A 13,259-nucleotide genomic window follows, 5' to 3' on the forward strand; every position below is an offset into this window, starting at 1 on the left:
AAGCGTTCTCCAGTCGAACCCGCCTGCAACGTACAGACCTTCCAACCCAGCCATAACTTGTCAGGGCCACTGTCTCAGTCTACATGACTCCTAGTTAGGTTATAGTATAAGACTTGATACACTTATTGTTAGTCTCGTAATAAATAAAAGCAAAGCATTTAAAAAAAAAAATCACATGAAAGACTTTTACATCCAGGTATACAAAAATTACAAAATTATTTTAAGAAAATCACTTCTTTCCCAATAGCCAACTACTAATTCAGAATATATTAAATAAATGCACCATATGTAATTTTCCCAAAACAGAACATAGAAACACCAAAATGCATTTTAAAATTACACGTAATCCTGAACATTGCTAAGACAAATTTGTGGTAGATATTTAGTCGTCTGAGGGAAAACATTACATCAGTTGCATTGATATTTATTCTAAGTTCGCTACACTTAAGCAAATTAAAACAAATGACTGAATAAAATGCAGGAACGCATTAATGCGCATTTTTATCAGTTAGGTAAACCTAAATTACTAAAGGCAGACAAACGAAGCTTTCTCCAGCTTAACTTAATCGAATTGCAACTGAACACGGCAAAAAACGGTGTAGCAGATGTCGAAAGACTACATAAAACAATAAATGAAAAAATTCAAATAATCAATTCATCTGATGACGAAGAAGTAAAATTAAGCAAGATAGAAACAATCCTTTAAACGTACAGCCATAAAATTTAACATGACACGACTGGACAGACACCTGCTCAAATTTTCTTATAAGCTGGGCATCCAATATAAGATACTCAAATTTTTTTCGTTTTTGTTTTCGACACTAACAATAAGTGTAAAAAATCTTATACTATAACCTAACTAGTAGTCATAAAGACTTAACAGTGAAAATGGCCCTGACAAATTATGGCTGGGTTGGAAGGTCGGTACGTTGAAGGCGTGCTCGGTCGGAAACCCGAATCAGGGCCCTTGCAAGGGGATTTGGGTGGGCAGAGAGTTTTTCATTGTGCGACGTTTTTTGCTTGTTTATTTAATCTTTTACTGTGAGAGTGCCGAGGTCCCTGTGTTTGTTTTGGTTTCGTGCGCTGCCTTGTGGGACTTCAGCATCGATTGGGTAGTTGTCGGATATGGTTGTATTGCACTGCGAAGGCTCTGTTGTAAAGGTAAGATTCAAGGAGTTTATGAGTGTACCCAGGTAAGTGTGTTTACATTTTATTCATAAGTCCTTCGAGCCAGACGCGGTCGAATGCTTGAGATACATCAAGGAAAATCGCGCTACAATATTCTTTACGCTCGAAGACTGTGCGAATCTCTGATGTTATTCTGTTGACTTGCTCGATAGTTCCGTGTTTTCCTCTGAAGCCGAATTAATGGGCTGGGATAATGTTTTGAGCTTCCATATGTGGTATTATGCGCGTTAGAAGGCAACCAATAATTTCGACAGGCATGATAATAAACTTATTGGATGACGGAATCGTATGATCCCTTCCGGGCCTAGGTATCATTATTATGATTGATTTTTTACGCTGAAGAGTTTACAGATGACCTCAACTGCACAGTACGGAAGTTACATTATCATTTTTGTAGTTATTAGGTCGCCGCCTAGAGCTTTTTTGGTTTTAGTTCCCCAATGACTTTTGTGATCTCATTCGGCTGAAATGAAGTTGGCGTAGGTTCCAAACCGGAGTGGATTTGGGGAAGAACATGTGCATTGTGAGGGGATCGGCTGTAAGGCAAATGTTTCGGCTCTGTCTATGTCGCTGCGTGCGCAGCGACCTGAAGAATTTCTTATCGGGGAGACGGTTTGGTGAGCCCTGGTTGGCGAGAGTTTTCCAATATAGTTTAGTTGGGAATTTTCACCGTCTTGCTTCAGAGCCCGGTTTAGATTGCGGATGGCTTCATTAAGACGTTGCTTTAAGAATTGCGATCTGAACCAGCTGTTCAATTCGCAGGCTGGTTAGTTGGTTTTGGTGTTGAGATCCTGGCTCCTGTGACGAGTGCCTTTTCTAGAGCGGCGGTAGAGCAGTCAATGTCGGCTTCTATATTTTGCTGAGGAGTTAGATAAATGTGGGAACTCGCATACTTTCTGTATTTTATCCAGTTTGTGTTGTGTGACATCAGCCTATAGGGGTGGCCCCTAATATCTGGGCGTTGAAGAAGGCTTATCAACAAAGGCGAGTGGTCAGATGAGAGATCCGGTAAGTCCATGGCGGCAATGCAAAGGTTGCCGTTTCCTGACTGCACTTGCAAGTATTTTGTTGCAAACCTTTCGTGAAAGTGGTGCTTGGTGCGTTCTCTGATGAAGGTGCCGGTTCCGCCTTGAGCTTTTCCATCCGGATGATCTGTGCGGTAGAAGCTGTAGCCTCCTATATGGAAGTTATAAGGGCATGGCGTCGATGTGATTTGAATTCAGTAATGGCGCTATTTCAAGTTTATGCCGTGAAATGACGTTGGCATTCCACATGGAAATACGTAGTTTATTAACTTATCATTTGGACTGTTGTGCTACAAGCAACTGAATCACCATGTTCGGGTTCTGGACAAGGGTTTACATAGTTCTTTTCATAAACGATATGAGTTCCATCACACATTGTTACATGGTGACCAGCATAGCTTCCAAACTGCTTTGTGCCTGCCTTGGGACATGCTTAGCGTTTTCTGAGTGTGGCTGGAGTGGATTTTCCATGCCTGTTCGTAGTGCTTCTGCGTAGGAGATTCCCCTAGTCATATTTAGCGGACCGAATGAAAATCTGGCTGCTTTGCCGAAAAATATGTCTGGGGTACTTTATGGGCTATGATACGTGTTTCGTTTCATGCTACTATTTAACTCCTTGTTGACCGCACAGCCTCTGTAGTTTGCCGTATGGTTTCCTCGACAGTTGGCACATATTTTCTTTAAGGGGTCTTTTTCGTTTGCGCGGCAGCTTACGGAGTTGTATCTTTGTGTGCATACTCCTGTCAGCTTGTACATTGTATAGGGCCGTTGCGTTTGTGTGGGTCTTTCACGGTGATCGTAGGAGCACGGTGCAGCAGGAGCTGTAGCTTGTAGATTTTAGACAAATATGCACTTGTCTTAGTCATAACACTAGTAATTAATGTAAAATTCTTTGAGGAATGTTTTTTTTATTAGTTAGCGTCTTTTCCCACGAGATTTTAAATTTAAGTTCAAATTTGAGTTTTGACGATTGGCACTAAACGGACATTGTCTAGCAGCACAGTTGGTCTGGCAACTGTGTTTGTTCGATCGGACTGGCATCACTGTCAGCTGGGCCACCCCCGCGTTTTCAGTGATTGGTTGGTAGCGCTATCAGCTCTTTAGTCAGCCGGGCGTAACGCAAAAATTGATTGTATTTTATAATTGGCCGAAAACAAGTGTGGAATTCACGGTTTTCCGCCTGTGATCGTGCAGCAAACACGGGGTGCGACATCAGTACGTCTTGGCACACTCTTCGACTATTTCTGGCGCTCTATTTCTAAACACAAATGTTTTTCTTTAGCTGGCGAAAGTGGATAAAACCGTTGTTTGATCGGTTTCGCATTGGATGTGTCGATATTGTTCTCTATCAGACTACTTAATCCCAAGCCCTCATTTTAGAACAATGGGAAAAAGTCTATTACTTTCTGTAATTTTGTTTTTGTGAATTAGACAATCGTAAGCGCTTAGTCTTCTTCAGGTTCACAGTTGATCTCGTTGATCGAAACTGTTTGCTTAATAGAAATAACAAACGTATACCGGAAATCAATTCCGCATATTACGATTTGCTTTATGGAGGGTACTATTCAGAATTCAAAGTTATTGTGAATTGAGTTGTAGGTCAAGGGAATTTTTATAGTGCCTGTAACACTTTGAGTTTGGCCATCAGCAGTTCATACAACCGATCTAAATTTATGAAATGGCTTAGCTGATAGTATTTGGTGAGCTAGCTTACCACCTATAACGGTTTTGTTGGCGCCACTGTCCATGTCCACTGTCCAATGCGATTGACCAAATATGTCAATGTTTATAGTTTTGTTGTGGACGATTAATGAAATGGTTAAACTATTGAATGGTCTTTTAAGAATCCAAAATTTGCGAATTCGGCGTAATGATCGCTTACGTCGCTTACAATGATTAATAGAATTGGTATTAAATATTTGAAATTTACGACCTGCGTACTACAGCAATCGCAAATAATATGCATTGAAAGTTTGGGATATTGAAACGTGAGGTTGAGTATAAGGCAAAAAGGGAATGAACATCAATTGCCACAGAATCTCGTTCTGTTTGTGTTTTCAAGGCTAACGGCAGACATCCGTTTTCTTTGTAGAACGACTGCCCTGTTGGGAGTTTTCCGAAGCCGAATTACCATAGCCATAACAGAAAATACGGCGTGTTTTAAGGCTATTCTGGTAACAGTTCCAGCACTTAATTTTCTCAAAACCCCTAACGTAACATTTTCGTTCTCGACATCATGTTTTTCCCCAGATAGATCTTCGGAATTCTTTTCATGGAGGATTGGCTTCACAAAACGCTTGCCTGTGTTCGGACGATATATTGGTTGTCATCCGAGTGCTACGAAAAAATTCTTCGTGTCGATGACATTAATTACGCAATGTTTGGAGAGTCAATGTGCAGTAGTACATGCTTGATCTCTGGTTTATGATTATGACAAACTTTCATAGTAATTTTACTTTCCTGCATTGGTTCACGAGGTGAATCTGCAATGAAAAGCATTGCATATCTTTCATTCAAGCCCCTAAATAATACATTCCAGTTTATGTTATCTGCCGATCTATGAACACGCCAATAAAATGCTAAGGCCGCCGCTGCAAACAGTAAATTAGCGTATTGGGAAAGTAGTTCGAATTTCCGCTTAAGCATTGCGAAGTAAGACAATTTACAAGGTAAATAAAATCCTCAATGGCAATGTCGTTGGCTGACCCGCTGAATTTAATACGTTAATTATATAAGTTACCGCCAGTAACTCTACTGGCGGTCATTAACCTTCGGGAACGCCAGAATGTACAATATCATTGTACCATTTGTCATTACCGACGGACGGGAAAACTCGATGGCCTCGATCGCGTTCTGGTAAGGGAGGTTACAGACTACGTTCAAGATCGTCTTCACCTCCTCATGGTCCAAAAGGTTCGAGTCGACCGTTCCCGTTTTGGCAAACTGACATGCCTTGATAATTTCGCCGACTTGATTAGCCAGTATAATGGCTCTGTGCAGAGTTAATGCTGTGGCCTGCAAGTCTTCGTCGATCGCGTTGACTCTTTGGACTACCTTGTTGAATAGCAGCGCTGATTCATGCGCTGAGTCGAAGAGCTTCGAGTTGATTCGAATCTGCTGATCCGTATTCGGCACAACTTCGTTTTGGGCTTTCAATATAGTGCTCCAGTCTGTTGCGTCTGGAGACCCGGCGACCCATTTCCAGGCGGATCCTAGCCATTCTATAGCCCGTGTTTTGCGTACTCTCGATAGTCGACGCATTCCCTCTGACGCATCTTTTAAAAACTGTGTTACTAGGGCGGCCATTCGTCCATCCGTCATTCCGGCAGACTCCAGTTCACCGAGAAGCTGTTGGATTCTGCCCAGGTCGATATCGCGTGCCAGTTTAAAGACACCGTTTATCCGCCCAATTGTCCCCTGTTGTAAAGGGACTACTGGGGAGTTGTTTTAATTATGTGGAAGGTACAGACGACATGAGCTAGCACAAGGCTTATAACATTGGGAAGGAAAATAAGGGGAGAAGGAAGTAGAGTTTTACATGTGCTCTTAAAATATTATACTCTAAACATTACGCAATCGTTACTTAAGTGGTATTATGCTGTCACAAGAAGTGTGTTGAGTGTGCCTATATCCTATTGCCTATAATGATGTTCTAAGAGTTTTTGTATTTCGTAATCATGGTGTTCGGTGTTTAGTGTGTGTGTTTTTTTATTTAAGCATTTTGTGTGTTCTATGTGTCTCTTTTTTGCAGAATTTCGTGTCTTTATGTTTTTTCTGTAATATTTTTTGGTTTTTATTACTTAAGTGTTTTTTTTTATTTTTATTTTTTTCATATCCTAAGCGGGTGAAAAATCTTTGCCAGTTTTTATTCTTTTTATTAGAAATACTGAAATAGAAGAAAGAAGATTGAGGGCTTCCCCTCGCTACTTCTTAACATCTGACTTGTGGAAAATCTTTCCCGATTTCGTCCTAAGTGTCACCGTCCTATCCTCCTGAACCACCTCGGCCTTACACTTGGGCTTTTCCTTTGTCTTAATCTGCTTGTTTTTGATAAAGACTTTCTCACCTTCGTCATATTGAGAAGTCAATGTCTTTTTTTATTACGGCCACTAATAACCAAGGCCTGTTTATGCTCAATAAGACCCCTTATATCTTCCCTTGGTTTGTCGTTTGAAATCTGACAAACACTGAAAATTAATTCGGGAAGTACAATCGAAAAAAGTATCTACCGGTTTCCTATTTGTTACCGAGTGCACAGAATTGTTTTACCAATCTACTGTGGTAGTTACCAATTCTGTGCTTTTAAATGTGGGATATTCGGTTTTCAAGCAGCGATAGATTTCTAGAAATGTGGAGTGGAACCTCTTCACCTGGCCGTTCACCTCGCTCTTCTGGGTTGGCGTATAGTAGAGTTCGATCTGCAGGGCTCTAAGGTAATTCAAAACAGTAGGACAGAGAAGACCTTTTTCATTATCAGAAAAAGGTACCCTAGGTACAGTGAAATAATCAATGGCCTCCAATAACTTTTCTCGCAGATGGATAGCCGATTTGGATTCCAGCGGGAAAAGTTTAGCGAATTTAGTAAATTTATCGATACAGCTCAAAAAAAATTTTTCTCTAGGGCGAATACGTCAATGTGCAGTATTTCACATGGATAGTTCGGGATGGGGGTTGGTTGCAAATCTGGTTTTTTAGGGTGGCGGTCGTATTTGAATGTTTTACAACATTCGCAGGCAGACACTTGAGCACGTATAGTACTGGCCATTCGTGGAAAGTTCAATTTTTCCAGGAGTTGAATTCTTACCTCCGCTGGGCCCCTGTGGGCCCGGCGGTGCTCTTTCTCGATGACCTCGCAAATTTCTTCGCTGTTATTCAAACCCGACACTAACCTTTGTGTTATACGAATTTTATAACCATTACAGTTAGCGGAGCAACAGGTCTTGCAAGGAGTCGTCGGGAATTTTAACTCCATTGATAATTAGTGGCTTCAGGTATTCCTTCAAGAGGGTATTGAGATTAATTCTCGTCTGAGAAAATTTAACTTGATTTGATAGGAATTCGGTTTTTTCAAGGTTAACCTGGAGTCTTGCCTCCTTAAGACTGTTAAAGACCAGACGCAAGTTCGCCCAGTGACTGTCGTAATCTTTGCTAAAGACGATGATGTCGTCTATATAGACATAGCAAATCTTACCAATGTGTTCTCTTAACACATAGTCAATCATGCGTTGAAAAATAGAAGGGGCATTCTTTAGCCTAAAAGGAAGGCGCAGAAATTCGTATTTTGCATTCAAAGTGGAAAACGCAGTTTTCGGCGTATCAGATTCTTTCATGTGAATCTGGTGAAATCCTGACGTTAAGTCAAGGGTATTTAGCCTCACCCAAGCTGACATAAGTGGAATTAATATCTGGAATTGGATAAGTGTCTGACATTGTCACCGAGCTGAGACGTTTAAAATCCATCACGTGGCGATATTGCTTTTCTCCGGTTGGTTTTGGTTTTTTGGGAACCATCCAAATTGGAGAATTATACGGACTTTTTGAAGGTCGAATTATGCCATCAGCTAAAAGTTCCGTGATTTGCCTGTCAACCTCGTTTGGCATGTTTGCAGGATGGGAGTAACTTTTAGTATACACAGGGTCGTCAGTGGTAGTACGAATTTCGGCTTTTACACTCGTGTGGACTGCTTCGCCCGGTGAAAGTGGGTCAAGGAGAGCCGAGTATGAGCTTAACAGAAAGGTAAGGGTACTTTTTATATCTTCTGGATGTTCGCAGCCTAACAGGGAATCCCGGGGATACAATAAGACAGTCGTTCTTCCTATCAACCAAAGCTTTAATTTCCTTTAAAGTGTCGTCCCCGATAATTCCGTCAAAGGAATGCAAGCCGGGAAGAACAAAAAAGGTAGTTGGGCTGCTATTGCCGATTGGTTCAAGGAATTTGCCTACTAGGTGATGTGTGATTTTCACATTACCTGCAGCGGATTAGACTTGGAAAGAGGTAGGAATGGGGGTATTTCCTGCGGAATTTTTGGGACTGATGAAATTCTTATTCGCGCCGGTGTCTATAAGGAAGTGTAACTTAGCCCCATCCTTGGTTCCATACTCTAGGTATGGGACGCTGGAGAGGCGTTCGTAATAAAATTCGAACCCCCTTGGATAACGTTTTCCCGTTTTTGAGTTCCCGTTGTCTAATTCGTTTGGTTGATGGTCTCTCATGGTTAAGACCTTGCTCAAAATAGGAAGATGGAGGAACGTATTGGCCGTTCCTTTCTTCAGTTTCGGCGTATGGAGTTGGTGTTGCCTCTATATGATAAAGTCGCTGTGCTTTTTGGAAGGGGTTAGCGTAGCTAGTTGATGATCTTTTATGGCCGGTGGAATCATTGTGAGGGGTACCGTATCCAGACTGATGCGATTGGCCCGATCGGTTAGACTTCATTTTTATGGCGCGGGTTGCCGTGTCCACCTTAGTGAATGCTGAGTACCTCTAGGTCCATGCTGGTTCAAGTGAACGTAGGGACTGTCTATCGGAGGTCTATTATAGCCCTGATATACACCGGTGAATCTAGGCTGATAGTGTTGCAAATGTTGTGCAAATCTATTATTCCGCTGTGAGGGACCGGTGCCAGCCCTGGAACCAACATTTTGTAATTCAAGGCAGAAAGAATAGGTAAAGTCCTTGGATTACGGACCAACAACCACCTTGAACAATCGCCTCTGACGTCCAGCGCCTTGTCCCCATAAGTTTCGATAAGAGCACTCACGACGACAGCCTCTCTATTGCCACTTCTCAAGTTATTCAAAATCAAAGAGAAATGGCTATTTACTGCCATATAGAACTTTTCTAGGGTCTGGGTACCCTGATTTAGTTGGCATAATTGGTGTTCTAGGGTAGGAAGGTCCCTCTTATCAGCGTAGTTGAGGGAAAGGACGCGTTTGATTTCTTCCCAATCATCGTCCTCTATGCCATAAGCTAATAACGCCGTGTCGGCGTTACCTCTAATCTTATGTCTGATGTGTAAAACGATGGACCTATACAGAGGCTTATTTCTAATGACTTGATAGTCACCTAGAATGGACTGCACTCTTTTAATCCACGAAATATAAGTCTCCGGTTGGCCCTCGAATATTTGTAACTCTTTAACGCAATCGGGAAAGGTTGGAGTTTCCCTCAATTCGTACTCGTTGCGGGCCCTAGTTAATGGTACCGCCTGAGTATCAACAGGATTCCTGTTCTCGAAATCCCCCTCTAGGGTAACTAACCTAGCGCTCAACTTCTTATTGTCTTCTGTGAGTTAACTGAGTTAACCGCGGTGATCAAATTGTTCAACGTATCGTTGAATTTGGGGAGGGTTTCTTTAATCTCTTCCATTCTATAAATTCGTAGGGAGGTGATACAAAAGGTAAGCAAGGACGTGAAACCCGGATAAGTAAGAGCTAACGCGGGATTTCTTTAAACGGTGGTTAAGTTGTCACCAATGTTTGAAAACAGCGAAGTAGCGAAGAGTTTTTAGCTTAAGAGTCTTAATGATCTTCTTCAATACTCGAGTTTATATTTTGTTTTTATTAATTTCGACCTATTGGCAAAGTTTTTCACTCACCGTTGTATATGATTTCCTTTCTTGTTTGCTCTTCAAACTTGTACTCTTACGTTTGAATTGATCTGTTAATGAAAGGAACATTTATTAGTAAGGTCGCATAAATTGCATATTTTTTATAATTTTTTCTTAATAAGTTTTCACTTGTTTGATGATGTTATCGTTAAATCCTTTAATATAATTTTTTACAGTGCAGTATGCCGTGATAGAGGTACTGTTTGTTTAGGATTATTGATTGGATTCTCGTATACTTATTGGGGCACCGGCCGCGAAGGTCCGTAGATATCCTTTTTGGCACACAGCCTACTAAGGTACGGTTGCCTTACAGACAACTGGGCAGCTTTCTCGGACGCACTGCGCGCCTCTTAGCCTTTCCAGTAGACTGCCACTCACCACTTTATACTTGAATATCAAGTGTTTGTTATGAAATGGGGCCGCTCGTAAATAAATTGCCGCCGCGGTTTTCGTTTTTACTGTTTTATATTGGTGTTTAGCCACGACATTTTAACACTCGCGAATCAGCGAAAAGCTATACCGCCGCAGTGCGTAGTCGTTTTTCATTACTACAACTTGTATGCGCCCGTGGAAGATGTTGTTCGCATATTGTCGCGCATCTCCACCGCAGCGGGTAGTTGTTTTATTATTTTATATTGCACATTCGAATCTTTAATCTTTTTTATTTATTGTTTCGTTTTTTATTTTCACACACATGCACCGACTGTTCGGGCGCCAGTTACCGCCAGTAACTCTACTGGCGGTCATTGTTGAACGTATACTTTTACCTGTAGCAGTTTTTCATGTTGCTCTCGTTCGTTGACAATAAGAGAACGTATGTTGCTATCCACAATGCAGGAGAACCTAAGATCTTGATCCCTTTACAAGGAGAACACAAGTTGGTTGATCGATTGTTATAATTTTATTTATTGAATTCTTATTAGGGTTGGACTTCTGCTTGTCGTCGTCGCCAAATCGGTTCTGCCTCCATCGAGTGGCCAACCCGCCTGGGTAACCGCCGGTGCTAGCGTAAATGTGCTTACGCTGACACGCGCTCGTGCCGGTCGTCGGAGCGCTTTCTAAAGAGCGCTCGCGTTGCATTTCTGCGTGAGAACGTTTACGTCGCACAAACTCGCCGTCGATGTGCCGGCGTGAGAACGTTTACGCAGCATATGGTCGCTGGCACTGTGCTCCACTTGCCGCTTCCGTTGTTTGTGCTGTGGTTGCAATCATGGTGGGGCGGGGTTCGTCTGCGGGGCTCGGCTAAGGCAGGTTGTTTACCTTAACCAGAACGGGTCATTGGCTCCGGGTGAGAGCAAGTCGTTAAATTATATTCTGTAACGAACCCTGAGTAGTAAAGCAGTATGTTGTATATGAATATGAATGTTGTATGAATAAAGAGTTGTAAGATAAATGTCATTCATTTATTTATGAAGTCTTACCAATAAGAAAAGTAAGAATCTATCCATAACCGAATCTAGACCATAAATTCCAGGACGGAATAAGAAATATCTGACTAAATGTGGATGAATTGTTCATTAACGGAAAGCTTGGCTGTCAAACGACAGATGCCTAATCAGGCAGGCATCGGGCTAGCCCTTAGGTTGGGCCTCTATCATAAATGTAACGAAAACACTCAATGAGCGTTGTCCACCTCAACACACTCTGTCTACCTTTTTGACCAGCAAACTCAGCGAAAATGGGAGTGGTTTTTGTGTTAAGATGAACAAGAGTGTCATAGCTTTATTACAGTAGACGATAGGTGCAAATACGATAACCAAACGGTAACGTATCAGATAATAAAGTGTTATTGGCCCACCCTACCTGTGAAATCCATTCGGACTCCACCCTTATACAACCGCTACTTTACATACCCTTTGGTGCCCAAAAAGATATCGGATTAATTCATATTCGACACCATATAATCAAATTTATTCCCTATCCTGACCATAATGGGTATCAGATTATGGCTATTCAGATTAACAAACATATTTTAAAGATGAGAATGAAATTTATAATCAAGACAAAAAAGAAGTTAAGAATGAATGCATTATAAATATAATTAAGCTTAAGAATCAAATTTGTAATTTTATACTAACTCCCTAAAGGGAAATTATCCAATACGTTGAACCAAATATAATACTTACATAGAATTTAACTGAAACTACAATCTCACAAAATTGTTAAAATGGGGATTTTAATATAAATAGAAACAAAATCATATGATTAAAACAATGTAATGTTAAGATGTGGGGCCTCGTGGTGTAGTGGATAGTGCAACTACCTGCTCAAACCCCACCCATGACGAGAGCATGGCCACACAAAAACTTCCTCTCTGAAATGCTTTTCTAACTTTTAGAAAGTATTCTTCCACATAATAAATGACTATTACAACAATTTTCGGCAACTTCCAATTGCTCCAACGCCCCACCCCCCTCCTCACTACATGGGAGAAAAAACGGGGGTACCCACATAGTACCAAGCGCACCCTGTGTTTTTCTGCGAACAGCAACAACACCCAGCAGGGCGAGCGCGTTACCAGACTGTTCGCTTTTCTACGAATAACAACACAATACCGTAGACGCCAGTTCGGTCGAAAAACACAACGATTACTGAAACTAATACGAGAAGTTTAAACAAAAAAACGGCCTTAAATGGAAAGCTCTCGTAGAAGCCCTAAGTTCCCGAGAGGAATAAAAAGGAATTAAAAAAAAAAAATGCTAAGATTGGAAATGTTATTTTAAGGGAAAATTCTTAAAGTCCAGAATTTGATTTATTTGTATTTGTATTTACCGATTAATATAACTAAGATAAAAAGGGTAGAACATAATGACGTTTTAAAATTAATTTCAGAAAATAATTCCACATTTTGTATAACATTAATAATTGTAGTTATTGTTATTATCATTTTTTTTATCCTATCAAAAATTTCTACACTAAGTCCAGAACCGTTCTTATATTTAAAACTTAGAAAACAAAAAAAAATTATCAAGAAACACAAGAAAAAAATAATCAAGAACAACAAAACCAAATAGAACCGGCGCAAAACCAGATGCCTGCATTGTACCTCGTAATGCCAGCACAAGCATAGGCAATCCTTTTAAAGGAAGGGAAGTAACATATTTACATATCTAGTACTGTTCGAATATACATATATGAATATGCTGAGGGTGCACGCAATGTAAACAATCAACATCCGGAGCAAGCGATGCCGTTCTCCCTAAGCGGCACTCTATATCTTCAATTATTGTATAAAATCAATATGTCAAGCGGGCGAAATAATGTAAACAAATGGGGAGCACAAGAAAGATTTTTATCACTACAATTTTTTCTTAAGCTGAGATCAAAGAAATAAAGACGTGAAATCTATATCTCCATGTTTTTTTATTCTTAACGGACAATGTTAGTCAACTGACGGGACATTAGTTCGACTCATAAAATGCGCTTCCTTCTGCCTGT

This window comes from Drosophila yakuba, chromosome 2L (genome assembly GCF_016746365.2).
Source record: "Drosophila yakuba strain Tai18E2 chromosome 2L, Prin_Dyak_Tai18E2_2.1, whole genome shotgun sequence".
Classification (NCBI taxonomy): domain Eukaryota; kingdom Metazoa; phylum Arthropoda; class Insecta; order Diptera; family Drosophilidae; genus Drosophila; species Drosophila yakuba.